This window comes from Podarcis vaucheri (genome assembly GCF_965113315.1).
Source record: "Podarcis vaucheri genome assembly, chromosome: 6".
Lineage (NCBI taxonomy): Eukaryota > Metazoa > Chordata > Lepidosauria > Squamata > Lacertidae > Podarcis > Podarcis vaucheri.
Window position 1 is genome coordinate 66496777 of NC_138764.1, and position 15167 is coordinate 66511943.

The 15167-nt window shown below is 43.7% G+C and overlaps 1 protein-coding gene across 1 annotated transcript in view; it reads right to left on the reverse strand.

The window, feature by feature from the left end:
* SLC26A9 (solute carrier family 26 member 9) overlaps nt 1–14390 on the reverse strand; it is a 57689-nt gene extending 43299 nt beyond the window's left edge. Inside the window, exon 1 of the mRNA XM_082228296.1 lies at nt 14274–14390. The gene's annotated coding sequence lies outside the window, so the exon portion shown is untranslated. The remainder of the gene's footprint in view (nt 1–14273) is intronic.
* Nucleotides 14391–15167: the final 777 nt, after the last annotated feature.

The window sequence follows — 15167 nt, forward strand, 5'->3', positions numbered from 1 at the left end:
CAGGTTGGAGGCAGAGTTGTTTGCCATGTTGCTGCCTCTCTGCCTATGTGTGTCCATTTCTCCATAGTACCATCTGAAAAGGGCTCTGGTTTTGAGCTGAAGAAGTCCAACAGAGACTCTGAACATTAGAATGAAAGGTTTTTGTGGCACAAGCAGGGAAACTCAGGTCTGGGGGCCAAATGTGGCCTTCAAGGCCTGTCTCCCCAGACTGGGTCCTCTCATCAGCCACATCCCTTACTGGCGCTGCTTCACACACTCCCTGAGTGTTAATGCCTCTTACTGCACAAACTAGTCTAGTGTACAAAGGGAAGATTTACGCTCATTGCTCTGCCCATTCTTGCCTCTGGCTCTCACCACATGCACGCGAGCCTTGGAAGGTTGCCCAGAATGGAATGTGGCTGAAAAGGGGCCACTCACCTTTGCACCATGGTGACAAAGAACTATGCAATTATTTCTTAGAAATGGGCCATAACAAAATCTGTAGAGCTACATTCTTATACCAGTCACAAATAAGAAGAAAAATGAGCAAGGACACTGTCAAATAACGGAATCATTGACTACAGTGCCAAAACTTCAACTACCCACGACATAGACTTTCCATAAGTAAGCATGAGTGGCTAGAGGTCTAACATTAACGTCACTTCCATTTACATAGCTGATATGTGGGGACCATACCTTATCAAAACGACTGTGCTTATTTCTGCCTCTAACAACCCTTCTGCGTTGTGTTATATCTTGTGGTGAGTTTGAGAATGAAATCTGATATTTGGAAAGAGCCAGGTCCCAGACTTTCCCTTTCCATCCCATCAGAGATGGACCTTTGAGGTCTTTCCAAAGGAAGGTGATCTCTAAATGGACAGAGGTAAACAACATGGCACTTAGATCCTTATATATAAGGGGGTTAGAATGGCATCTAGTGACAGTAGGGCCTGGGCAGAGTTTGGGTTCAATGATTGAACTATAATTTTAGAAACATCATCAAGAATGCTTTGCCAAAACCCAGTGGTACCTCCGGTTAAGTACTTAATTTGTTCCGGAGGTCTGTTCTTAACCTGAAACTGTTCTTAACCTGAAGCACCACTTTAGCTAATGGGGCCTGCTGCTGCTTCTGGAGCACAATTTCTGTTCTCATCCTGAAGCAAAGTTCTTAACCCGAGGTAATATTTCTGGGTTAGCGGAGTCTGTAACCTGAAGCGTATGTAACCTGAAGTGTATGTAACCCAAGGTACCACTGTAGGCTCATCACATGCATGAGGCTCCCTCTCTTGTTACAGCTTCACCAACACTGGAAAGAGAGCTTTGAGTAAATAAACTGTAGGGCAGTACATCAACCCATCAGCTTCTCAGCCAGGATCTGTGTCACCAATAATTTCAGGCATATGGATTTGGGGGGGGGGAGTGATGTAGGCCCAGCCCTTCTGGTCACTTCCCTCCCAACTCGCTCAAGATCAGCCCCTATCGCTGGTGCCAACAGAAGCACTTGGGCCTGCAAAATTCCCCCCGAGGTTGGAACAATCCTGGCCCAATAAGAAGGGACAATTTTCAGTAACGTTGCACAAGTTATTACCCTTATAATGTACTGTATTTTTTGCTCCATAACACTCACTTTTTTCCTCTTAGAAAATAAGGGGAAATGTCTGTGCGTGTTATGGAGCGAATGCCTACGGGTGGCGGGGGGATCTGCTGCAGTCGTGAGCAGAGGATCCATGGTTCCCCTTCCTTCCCTCCTCCGTGACTTGCTTTGCTTGCTTTGAAACAGCAAAGCGGGAGAAGAGCTGCTTAGTGGGGAGAAGAGAGGGACAAAGAGCCTGGTTACAAAGCACGGATCCACATGGATCCTCAGGATTTTAGCACTGGGTCACCCCAAATTCACCATCAGATCACATAGCATGTCCATGGCTACAGCTTGCACCAAAAAAATCACGCACCCACTGTTGCCTGGGGCCGCAGTGGTGCAAAAACGTGGTTACAAAGCATGGATCCACATGGATCCTCAGGATTTTTGCATTGGGCTACCCCAAACTCACCGTCAGATCACATTTCTGTGGCCACAGCATGAACCACAAAAATCATACATCCACTGTTTCGTTTAGAATATTTTTTTTCTTGTTCTCCTCCTCTAAAAACTATGTGCGTGTTATGGTCGGGTGTGTGTTATAGAGCGAAAAATACGGTAAGTTAGCTGCCCTGGCATTTTCCAGTGTATTGTAAAAACAAATAGTTTAGTTCGGGAATGAGACCTGGTTTGTGCTTATGGTCTCAACCTATACAGTAGGCAGGTAGACTCAGCCAGCCAGTGCTCTGAACAGAGCTTGGACTGCTGTTGCTCCCCATTGCTGGTCTATGGATGGAGGAAATGGACCACCAAGGGCACTTTACTCCATGGTCTGCTCAAAACTGGAACCGGCCCTGAATAGCAGACTCCTTCTATATCCAGGTGAGGCTCATAGATGCTCATGCAGGACCTACTGACTTGATTGGATGTGTCTTTGCTGCAGATGGGAATGCACAGCTAGGACAACTAGTTGTTGCGTGCAACTCATTGTCTGCAATTAGAGCTCGACTTTCATAGAGTTTAGGATCAGATCATGAAAGCTGTGCTCTCTGGAAAACCAAGTCCTGAGAAGAACAAGGGAATAACTTGTAAAGCATTAAGAGAGAGTATAGAGATAACAGGTAAAAGATGGTCCCTCATCTCTGCTAGTAATAAGGAGCAGGAAGAGGGTAGGATTTCTAGGAAACTTGGTACTATTCCTCCTGGAGAAAACTTTGATTAAACATGGAGGTCCTTGATCTCAAACTGGGATTATGCTCAAAAATACATACTAACTAAATGGAAGTGAAATGTGAGTCTCTCTTTCAGTTATTACTTAAAAGTGGGGGAAAGAGGCTTTGTGTCTGACCATGAATGAGGCCCTTCATAAGCAAAATTCAGGAGGGAAAGATCAGGTGAGTGTAAACTGGAGATTAAACAGACTCAAATATAGCATACTGGACATACTACGGTCATGAAGGGCAGCCTGCCTCACCACAGTACGCACATTTGTTCTGGGGCTCATAGTGGGGGGGGGAGTGTCAAATATTGTTGCAGAGAATTTGAAGAAATGACCATATGATGATGTTCTTCACTAGGCAACCTTTCAGTCCTCTGCTTTTCTACCTTGATTCCCATGGAGAGCCCTTACTAGCTCTACGTGCTGAGTTGCAATAATTACTGCATACTGATTTCTAGGTTATGGGATCACTACTTAGTTTTAAGGAATCTTGGGAATTGTGCCCAGAATTGTTTGGAATGAAAGAACAGCAAAACTCAAGTTAAATGACAGCAGACAGCAGGTATCAAATGCCACCTTCCTGAATGCCAGCAAGGGGTTGCAGGCTAGGAAAGATGATGATGGTTTATTGAATTTATATACCGCCCTATACCTGGGGGTCTCAGGGTGGTTCACAGAATAAAATCAAGATATAAAACCACAAAATGCCTAATAAAAATAAAAACAACCCATTACCCCCCCCAAAACAAAAAACACCTTTTAAAATGGCATAGGATGTAAATCAGATCACCGCCCAAAGGCGTGGTTGAAAAGGAACGTTTTTGCCTGGTGCCTAAAGGTGTATAATGAAGTGGCCAGGTGAACTTCCCTGGGGAGAGCATTCCACAGACAGGGAGCCACTTCAGAGAAGGCCTGTTCTCGTGTTGCCTCCCTCCGCACCTCTCGAGGAGGAGACACACAAAGGAGGGCCTCAGACGAAGATCACAGGGTTCGGGTAGGTTCATATGGAAAGAGACAGTCCTTGAGGTATTGCGGTCCTGAGCCGTTTAAGGGTGTATAGGTCAAAACCAGCACTTTGAATTGGGCCTGGAAACTAATTGGTCAGACCAGGATTGGTGTAATATGCTCAAATCATCTTGCCCTGGTGAGCAACCTGGCTGCTGAATTGCGCACCAGCTGAAGTTTCCAAGGGGAAGGGTTAGGTAAGAAAGGAGATCAAAGTTCGAATTTTCAGAATTGCACATCACAGTTACGCAGGGCACTCTGTGGTTGCAAGATGTTCAATTCAGCCTCAAAAGAGGGTGAGGCAGAGGAAGTTAAACTGATTCTGCAGTCTGTCACAGTGCCCATAAAACTCTATGAGAATAAATTAGCTAGTATAGACAACAGGAGAATGTAGAGATACACAAGCTAATGGCTGAAGTGTTTTACTTCAGGAGAATAGAACAGGTGAAATACTATTAATGTCATACGCCTCCAGAATGCAAAACTTATGCAGCACTGCAGAACCATATAATCGTATGTGGGATGTAAATGAATCATGAGCATTTTGAAAGAAGCATGTTTGGAGGCAGGAGAAGTATTTGCATTCTAGATCTTGTGCCTCAGGAGACAATGGCTGCAATCCTAGGCAGATTTAATGCCCCAATGAGTGGGACTCATTGTAAGTAAACATTCACAGGACCAATCTGGCTGTACTCAAGCTTTTCTCTGAAACTAGGAGGCAAATCAATCCATAATTTCAGATCTACAAGCCTTTAACAATCCCCAGCACTAAAAGTCATCTGAGACAAAGGGCATTTTCACACAAGATCATTCAATCCTGATTTGCATTTCCTGGGACCATTATACAACTCTAAGATCTGCACTGAACATTTGATTTCTCAATGGCATTCTTCTACAGTCCGCTCTACTTTCCATTCCAATCTTGTTCATGTACACAAGAAACTCAGGGGTGCTTTTAGCGTCTTGTACAGCTACATCCTGCAGGGTAAAGCTACATGCCTGCTCAAATTTCCCACTGCCTTGCTGGTATAATTGTTGAATCCTCCACACCCTGTACAGACGAGAGCCACATTTTAGGGGGGGGAATGAAAGTCACATTGACGTTCCTGGCTGGTACTGACTAATCATAACTTTGGCAGGCCATAATTTGACCTGTTCGGATAACTTGGCGCGCACATTCTGCTGAGCAGGCAGTTGATGGGCAACTTCCAGGCCCCTGCTGTCCCTTCTTAGGATTCTTTAAAATATACTTGGCCCAGACAGCCCTTCAGATAGAGGACTGCACTCCACAAAACAGAACACATGGCCACCCTTTCCCACCCCTTCACTTTTACTTCATGGACCTGGGTCTGAACGAGTGCAGATTCTTGAACATCTCTCTCATGCTTTAGGCAAGAACTGGGATATTTTTTAAAATAACAAACACCTGGCATTCTTAACCAGCCAAATGTTTATTTGATGCCTTTGATTGAGCCCTTTCAGTAAATAAATAACTCTGATAATTTGCTGCAGGCAATACTATAGGTTTGTGGGTTTCTTGGAGGCATTTGGTTGGCCACAGAGGACGCTGGACTAGACGGGCCTTTGATCTGGTCCTGTGAAGTTCTCCATCCCTCTTGTAAAGATGACTGACATGGCACACGTACTTTGAGCATATAAGAAAAACACCATACAAATGCCTAAACAACAACAAATATAGTGTGTCATGTCAGTTGTTCAAATGGTTGGGTTTTGTCGGCTTCCATGTATGTAATAACAGACCATGCCTTTTTGTCCCTGATTTATGGACTATGGATTAAGCTATCACGAGCTCTGAATGAACAATCACTAATGGGAATTTCAGTCCCCACTCCAATTATAAGCACACACTCCAGAGGCCCCCATCCCTCTGCTACTCATTAGGATCCATTTTGTTCAGGAGCAATTAATTGGTATTGGATGCTCTTGAGTGCAAGAAGTAATTCTCTTGTATCTCCCTGGAGCAAGTGGTGTTATTTTAATTAATGACTCTTCCAATGGCGGAATTCGGCAAGATGGAGGCATCAAGCAATGTAACCTGATCTGGGCAATCCTACTCAGTTCCTGGAGAAGTGCCAGTCCTAAACGTGTACTAGCTCCAGAGCCGGAGACCATAAACCCCTGACTACTAGTTGCTGGGAATCACAAGTGCACGGGGTGTGTGTGTGCTTAGGTCCTGCTTGCAGACTTCACATAGAAACTTCACCTGGTTGGTCATTTGAGAGAACGGCCAGGGTTCTTCAGGGACGTTCTTAACATGCTCTGCCCCATGCTGCTGCTTTCTAGTGCCATCTAGAGGTCTCAGTCAGGATCAGGAAGCATTGTGCTAGGCTCTGTACAATATGAGGTAGTTAAGGAGCTTGAAATGTCATGGCCTCTTTTGACAAGCCCATGCCTTTTGTACCAGGGTGCAAGGTGTGGGAGGAAGGAGTAGATGTTTAAATGAGGTGCTAATTGATGGCACACAGATTTCAGGTTATGATATGTTTAGGTTGACTGGGTGGTAGTGTTTTTCTTGTGGGCCAAAATGGCTACCTTTACTTTTTGTTTGACTTGGAAAATACCACATTTAGCTGGATACAGCAGCAGGATCTTAGCCTAGAGCAGGCTTCCTCAACCTCGACCCTCCAGATGTTTTTGGCCTACAACTTCCATGATTCCTAGCTAGCAGGACCAGTGGTCAGGAATGATGGGAACTGTAGTCTCAAAACATCTGGAGGGCTGAGGTTGAGGAAGCCTGGCCTAGAGGAAGAGGATCTTCTGTTACTTGAATCTGGGACTTTATTCTCTGAGGGGACATTCCCTCCAACTGCTTGGTAAGCCATTTGGCTTCTATTTACTCTTTTAAAAACAATATAGCACAACCACCTCAATTTAAGCTCTACCGTTGTTAATATAAATACTGCCTGATTTCTTTTTATTTCTGTTCTTCACCTACCAACAAACTTGTGTGTTTCACCTAAAAATGGAGTCGGACCTGAATAACAGCTGCTTTGTGCATTTCCAGTTATGGGGAATCTGCCATTATGGGTTTCTCCTCCCCAAGGGGCCTGAGTGCAACCTGAGACCTGCAGAGCACCTGAAGGAACCTTTGAGAAATGTCCCTGCTTCCTCTCGCACTCCCATCTTAAGACTCTAACCAGCTGGAGACACAAATGCCTTGCATGAATATCACTAGCCAACCTTTTTTCACCCTTCCTTGCGTTGCTTACACTCAGTTCTGGAGAATATGATGGATATTTTGTGACATTTTTGTTGACCTCATAAAGGTATATGGATTTTTTTTTTCTTATGGGCCAATAACATTACTTTTGGGGGTATACACAGATATGGTTCGAAAATACGCAGATAAAACAACAATAGCAATGAAATGAAAACGAAAATTTAAAATGGTATTATAAAAAAGCAGCAAGCAACAAAGTAATTCTCCCTCTCTCTCTGAGAGAGTTAGGAAAAAAATAATAAAGGTGTGTTTTCCCATTTTAATTTTCCTTTCTCTATCCTCTGCATGCCTTTTAAAATGCTCTTAAATTCCCCTCCCAAAGTAATATACCAAAATAAAGCTCCCTGTTTTTCACCAACCCTCTTGACTCTCTAGCTGAATGTCAATGTTTTCTTTTGCTTAAATTAAATATTTGGGAGCATTTCTAGATGATTTTCATAGGCAGGTGGTCCTTTAAAGTGAAAGAAGTAGCCAGCAGCCATTCACAGGCCCTGCACTCTTCACTTCTGCTGAGCCTGTGCCAATGTTTAATGTACCACTTCACATAAGTTTCAAACCAAACTAACTACGCACTTGGCAATCAGAATGAGGACTCTAGGCACCTGGCAGCTACTGCAAGCAAAGAGCCTGAAGCAATTGAGTTAAAATAGAGGCGCTTATTCCTTCCCACCTTCTGGAGTCCAAGACTATGAACTTCTTCATACAACCTGAGATTTCATTCTTTGTGTAGAAAATTTACCTGTGCTAAAGTAAAAATTCTTGGGACTTTCCAAATTATTGGATCAGTGGATGCCTTTATTCCTAACTCTTATCTGGAGAGACTCGTCCCAGCTTTGTATTCTTCCAGATACAGGGTTAAAAAACCATCTTTTCTGCTGAATTTTAAGTGCCTGATGGGTTAACTCACATTTATGGTGTTTTATGGTATTTATGTCTATGATAATTATTTTAAAGATTTTGGTTATTCTGTGTTATGCTTGTATTCTTTGTTTGTTTGTTTGTTTGTAAATTGTCCCATGACCATTTTTGGTGAAGGCCGGTATAAAAATCTAATAAATAAAATACAACACACACACACACAAAAGAATGATGTGGAATCTAGAGAGCATATCTGCTTTATATCAAGTCATTCCTTTGGCTTATCTATCCCAGTATTATCTATACTGACTGGCAGAAGAAACTAGCAGGGCTTTTCCACAGCCCTCTTGGGCTGAGATCCTCTGGATCAGGAATGGGGAGCCTTTCCAGATGTTGCTATCCAGAGAGCCAGCGTGGTGTAGTGGTTAAGAGCGGTAGATTCGTAATGTGGTGAACCGGGTTTGCTTCCCCGCTCCTCCACATGCAGCTGCTGGGTGACCTTGGGCCAGTCACACTTCTCTGAAGTCTCTCAGCCTCACTCACCTCACAGAGTGTTTGTTGTGGGGGAGGAAGGGAAAAGAGATTGTTAGCCGCTTTGAGACTCCTTCGGGTAGTGATAAAGCGGGATATCAAATCCAAACTCTTCTTGCTGGCCTCCAGCTCCCACCAGCCCCACCCAGAATGGCCAATGTGATCAGAGACTGTGAGAATTGCAATCCAACAGCAATCTGTAGGGCCCCATGCTCCTCATCCCTGCTTTGAAAGAAGAAGGCAGGCGTTGAACCCGGAACTTTATTCATTTCATTTGACAATATCCCACTTTCCCTCCAAGGAGCTCAGATGAGATCTCCCCTGCATTTTATTGCCAGCCTGAGCGATAGCGACTGGCCCAAAATCACACACTGAGCTTCATGGCCAAGCAGAGATTTGAACCTGGGTCTGCCCCATTCACGTTTATCACTCTAACCACTGCGCCACACAGTCTGCCCAGTGATCAATATCAGAGCTAGAAGCCCTTCGAATAAAGGGAACGCCAAGTATTCCCTTCACTTTTGAGTTAAGCACATCCACTCGCGCAAAAAGAAAGATGGAAGTCTCAAGGCGCACAGAAAAGCAAAGCGTGTTTTAAAGATATTCTTCCTCAGAAACATTTAGATACGCCACACTGTGCCCTCTGTCATGCTTTGTGACCAACTGAAGCTTGCAATTAATTTCTAATTTTGTGTGGGCACCGTCTCATAAGCAATTCCCAATTTTCTGGACTATGTCCAGATAACTGTAATTTAAAAAACAGGACACTGAAGTGGTTTTTTTTTTAAATGAGTAAAATAGATTATGTCTAATGAAGGTCCCAAACCAGGAACAAAAGGGAAAAGGAAAGAAAGCACCAATACTGGGTTGAAGGGAAGAGTTAAGAGACTTTGTGACAAAACGAATGGCTGTAATTGATGCGACAGTATTGTGCACTTGCTTGCTGCTGAGGAAGAATATATTCCAAACACTTTGGACCATTAAATCCTTATTTTTGTTCACCTTTGAAACACCGGTCATATTCACACCATCCCATTAAAGCACATTTATACCACTTCCCCCAAAGAATCCTGGGAACTATCATTCACCTCTCACAGAATTATGATTTGAAGAATCCATAACAAACTACAATTCCCAGGACTGGGGGGTGGGTGCAGCCATGACATCAAAGTGGTATAAGAGTGCTTTAAAGTAACACTACAGATGTAACTGCTGTGTTTCCTTTTTCATGTGATGCTGATCCTCTTTTTCTTTTCTTTTTAAAATAAGCACTCAGTGCCGAACTATTCTCAGACCTGAATCAATAGTTTACATCACGTCATCCCAATCTAGCAAAAGTCCCAATGAAACCATTGCAAACGTTAGTCATGATGTGAGTTCAAGTTCCATCCTAACTTTGTCATTCTTGTGGCATAGAAACCCTGTCAACAACAGTGCATGCATCATAAAGAAAGGGCACAGGAGGCACCCAAGAGAGTAGGAAACAGGTAACAGAAAGGAGACGAGACAGAGAAACCCTCCCAGTGCGCTCTGATTGGGTGTCAACAGGGAAGGGGCGTGTACATAGGTACTGCAATTTACTAGCCAAATAACTGATTACAGGTCTCTAGTTGTTTTCAATGGAACTTAGTCATACAACTAACTTCAGGTCAATCGGAGCTTAGGTGCAGTGGATCTTTCGAAATGTTTGCCACCTCTGCTTCCTTATGGACAAAGCCTTTTCATGGTTTTACCTGGGGTGCCAGTTTAGATTTCAACACAGAGAAACAAAGAGGTTCCATGGAAATAAGATATTCAGTAAGGCTGAATTCATTATTTTTGCATGTTGCGAATTACATGCCAGGGAAGCAGTGGCTCGTGCTTACTTTTTTGATGCTTCAGAATAACAAAAATGCCCATTACTTCCTAGGCAAGGGCTGTAGATCAGTGATGGGACACTTGCTTTGTGTTCAGAAGGTCCAGGTTTAATCACTGGTGTTTTGGGGTTGGGGTGGGAAAGCTCTGGAGGGCAGCTGCCAGTTGGTGGACCATTGACCTGACTCTGTTCAAGGCAGCTTCCTTTTAAAATAGCAACCAAAGCCTTTGTCATTGTTATGCATACTTTGGCTATAAGTTCATTCAACTATAAATAGCTGTCTTAGGCCTGGCATCAGTTGTTCTGGTGCCAACACCCAGCAGGGCCCACCAACATTGATGCCAACTCTGTGTCAGCCTCAGCACCAGTATTACCAAGCTTCCACTTTAAATTTCCCACAATGCTCCAGAGGATGCCATGTCAGGTCATTGTGGGTGATTAAAATGGCCGCTGATTTGCAGCCACCAGCCACAGATCAGAGCACTGCCACCACCACCATAGATAAGCTCAGGGTATGGGGGAGGTCAAATCCAGAGGTCAAATCACATACAGTCATAATAAGGTACATGTTTGACAGAAGCAGACAAAAAAGCAGGGGGAAACCCTAATCTCCCTAAATTCTGTCTCAGAATTTTGGAGGACGAGTGACAAACAAAATAATGTTTTCAGTCCAAGGGATCCTGAATGTATTTGGAAATAAATCCAGAGACTTCCTTCCTAGTGAATATTTAGAACTGCGGGCTGAAAAGAAAGAGGACTGGTTGATAACATTTCCTTGAACTAGTTATCACTTGCTTGCCAAATGTTTCCCTGACATTCCGACTGCTATTGCCCTTTGAAAAAAAGCACACGGCCAATGAAACGTCTTAGGGAATTAGAAAGTTTGCAGACTGAGGCATTCCTTTTGCACCTGAGAACACTCTTATGCAGACTGCCTGCTGGGAGCTCTAATGCACTCTCTCCTTCCTGCTCTCCCCCTCCCTCCCTCGCTGCTGGAGTACGAAGCATTAGAGAACAACAAACATGTTCAGGTCATCTACTCTGTCCACCCATGAGACTGTTTCGTCGCTTGGATAGGCGTAACCCGAGGGCAGAAGTGGGGAACTTCAGTCCCAGGGGCTGAATGCAACCTTCCAGGTCTCTGTAGCTGCCCCTTGAGACTCCCCTTTAGCCACACTCCCCGGACATCTCCCATCTCTCCAGTACTTTTGCCTGGCTGGAAAGTGTCCTTGAACTGGGGTAAAACCTCTTGCTTGTCTGGATATAGAGGCGTGGGGGCAAAAGCCTCTGACTTTTGCAGAGATGGAACATAGCCTGTTATGCACAGGTAGGTTTCCCACCTGTTGCTCTGCCCATGTTTGATTGTGGCCACACACACTACTGCCTTGTGGCCCCTAGAAGCTTTCCTGTGAGGGAATGTGGCCCTCAGGCTGAAAAGGTTCTTCAATCCTGCCCAGGGGCATCGCTATCACAGCAGCATCTCCTCACATTCCCTGCTTCCTATCAACAACCAAACATCTTATAATGAAATTGTCTCCATCCAAAACTCAATGACAATGTAGACAATCTGAAACTCCCCATGTTTTGCTCAAGTCGGTTAACACTATATAATTTCAGCCCCGAACATACATTTCCCACCCCCTTCAAGTTATTTTGCTAAAAATTTAACAATCTTTATAATTTAAATGCATATAAGAATCTGTATGGCAATCATAAACTGTAACACTTTAAATAAAATTAAATACAGCAGCCTAATGATCACAGCAAATTATGACATGTGCCATATCTGAAGATGCTTTACTTTTCCAGTGTTCGGTAAATTAAAACCAAATTCAAACAAACTTATTGCAAAAGCTTGTGTTGTTTATCGCATTTATATCTTGAGATAGTTTAGGCATCACAGCGTATTCACATATTTCATTTTCCTATTCAGAAATAGAGAGACTAGATTGCTGTCCCATAGTTAGCATAACCCATTGATATTATATGTGTTTCATTCTAGCAGTGATGGAAACTGAATGTGACCTACACAGGCCAAATTAGTGAAAAATGCAAAATGTGATTGAGTGGTTTGAGGTAAAGTTGCTTTTGATTCCTCTGTGTACATACTGATGGTATCACTGCATGCTTTGATCTCAGTTGATCACACCGCAAAACATGGCTGCATTACTGCTTTATGTCACCACTACCCTCTTGTCCAGGTCATTCATTCAGCTCCTATATCACTTTTAAACAAACATGCTAATCAGGTAGTGCTTGTTGCGCACATCTCACAGCTTGTGCAAACACTGTGTTCTTCTGGCATGTGCATATATATGGTAGTTTGTGCCAGGAGAAGAAAAGTATTGAAGAGGAGTTTCCTTGGGGAAATGGTCCTCCATTCCTATGCTGCAGTCCCAAATTTAATTTGCAACTACTGTTTATAAGAGTTTCTAGAAGCAGGGATGTATTCACATGTCTCTGCTACCTATCACATCTTGCTTGAGTCTTAGGACTTCTTTGGATGTAAAGAATTAGCATATGGGTTGGAATTCCTCCCTTTGGGTTCTGTGTCTCATCTGAAGGTAGGGAGAAAGACACATTCTCTCCCTATATTAAGAGAATACACACCTTGCTCCTTTAGATAAGACCCAGAAATGTGGGGTGGCAAAGCCCAAATCACTTGTAGTTCCTCTCTACTCCTTTTGAGCTCTTTGCTCTTCATTAAACCCAGGAAAGTAGCAAGCTGCCGCTGCAATTACAGTAGAGACAGGCTACAATTACTCTCCACTTGAGTAGGAAATTGCTTCTACCTACTTCTTAGGAACAGGCTTGCCACTACCTAGAGATAAATGGCAGAAATTGCCTCCTGGAACAGCAGCCGCAAGATGAAACACCATCAGTGCACAAGCCCTTGGTAAATTAGAAGTAGATTACAGCAACCTATAGGTTGATATTGCAAGGGATACAACCCAGTGTCCCCAGTCTAGAGAAGCACAAACTCAGCAGAAAGTTGTTGCAGCTGAGAATCCCCCTTCCCAGAAACAGCACTGTAAATTTATCGGTGCCTATTGTTTGTTTGTGTGCGTAGACAGCAAGAGAAACTAGACTTTCTCCACCACTTGCCTGCATACACACATTTATTACAGCACTCTTTGTGCAAACAGAAAGGTGGTCCAGTTGTGGATCTAAATTGTTGGATCAGAGCAATGAACAAATGAGACACCAAGGGTCCTGACCAGCTGATAATCTCTCCTCTGCCCTTGCAGTCTGGCACCTGCTAGCACAACAGCCAAGTTTCTGGCAACTCCCCTTTCCTCCAAACCTAAGAAAGTGCAGAGCTACAATATCTCTTTTTCTTTTATGTGGGGAAAAGCAGAAGCACGGGTTCATTTAAAAGCCTGCCCAAAGTCACACTCAAAACCTACATATCTGCTTATCTGCAGCAGGTAAAAGCTTTGACCTTGGAACTTCCAAGTCTCAAACGGTCACCCTCAGATGAAGAAAGGATCCCTCTTCCTCAATAATATGTGTATGGATATACAAATTGTTCCCTCTCTGGGGGTTTTCTCCTGACCTCTCCTCCTCTTCAGTGCTCAAGCTGTAAAAGAATTTGGAAGCAAGGACCTGTTATTTGAAATGCTTAGGTATAAAAACCCAGGGCTTTTTGTTGAGCGGAGTTGACTGATCACAATTTAGGAATACACCCCTCTACCATCAGGCAAATTTTCAGGGCGCTCACTGGCTAGAAAGGACTTTGCTTCTATAAGACTGAACTTTCACACACATGCATCTTGCCATATTTTCCTTCCTAAATCATTGCTGAGCAATTCCTGGGTAAATTTGCATTGTAAAAAGAAGGAAACGGTTGTGTGTTTTTTAAAAATAAATAAATAAATAAGGTCTCATAATATTTAAGTTCACACCCAGTGGTATTTGTAAGCTCAGGAGTTCAAAATCTCCCTCTTCACCTCCCCTCCCTATGCCCACCTTGAACAAAGAGCACAATTGTGTTGGGAATAAGGCTTACCTTCGCTCTGAAGGAGAGGAGAAAGGGACTGATTCTGGGAGGTGAGTGAGCTGCAGAAAGTGACAGGAGGCAGAAAGCTTCTCTCAAGGAAAGAGCTCTGTGCTCAGCAGAGCCCAGTGAGTCATATATATAAGTGACTTCAGTCTAGGGGACAGTGGGCTGAGCTAGGAGTCTGATTGGCTTGCTGGGAAGTGAATGCTAGCAGGTAGCAAAGCCCATGAGATAGGAAAAGGAGATAAGCAGCTTTTTTGTGCGTATGTTATGTGTATATGCCTCCCCCTCCCCACACTCCCCTCTTTAGAATCAGGTTTGTTTGATCCCTTTGACATAGCTGGCCACTCCTAGACAATACATCACATTCAGTGTCCAGCAGGGACCCCTCCACTCCCAATGTTTGGACTTTTGGGGGGTTGCTTTTGTTGACCTGTTCTATGGTTTCATGATGGACCGGACAGTGTCTCCAGCCTGCCTTTGTGTCTTCTTGATGGCTTCTCCACATCAGCAAAGGACAATGAGACTCATTGTACCAGCTCTTGAACTCCCACAAGTTGGGCTTTGAAGATGGGATGTTCAGGGGAGAGCACTTCCTTTCTTACTTCCAGGTTTAAAAAAGGATGAGATGAAAGAGATGGAAAGAAAACAAAGAGAAGACCTCCTCAAAAGTGGCAATTAATGCTACATCCTCTGCATTGAGCTATGAAAAAGAGATGGAGGTAATCAATTTTTGATGTGATGCACATACACAGATCACTCGAGGCCATCTCTTCTAATGACCTCACTTGAGCATCAAAATCTAAAGGCAACTTACATCTTTTAAATATGCAGTTTCTTCTTAGTCTGTTTTGGTCCTTATGTATGGCCGAAGTGAGAGGTGTTAAGGAATAAGAACTGTCA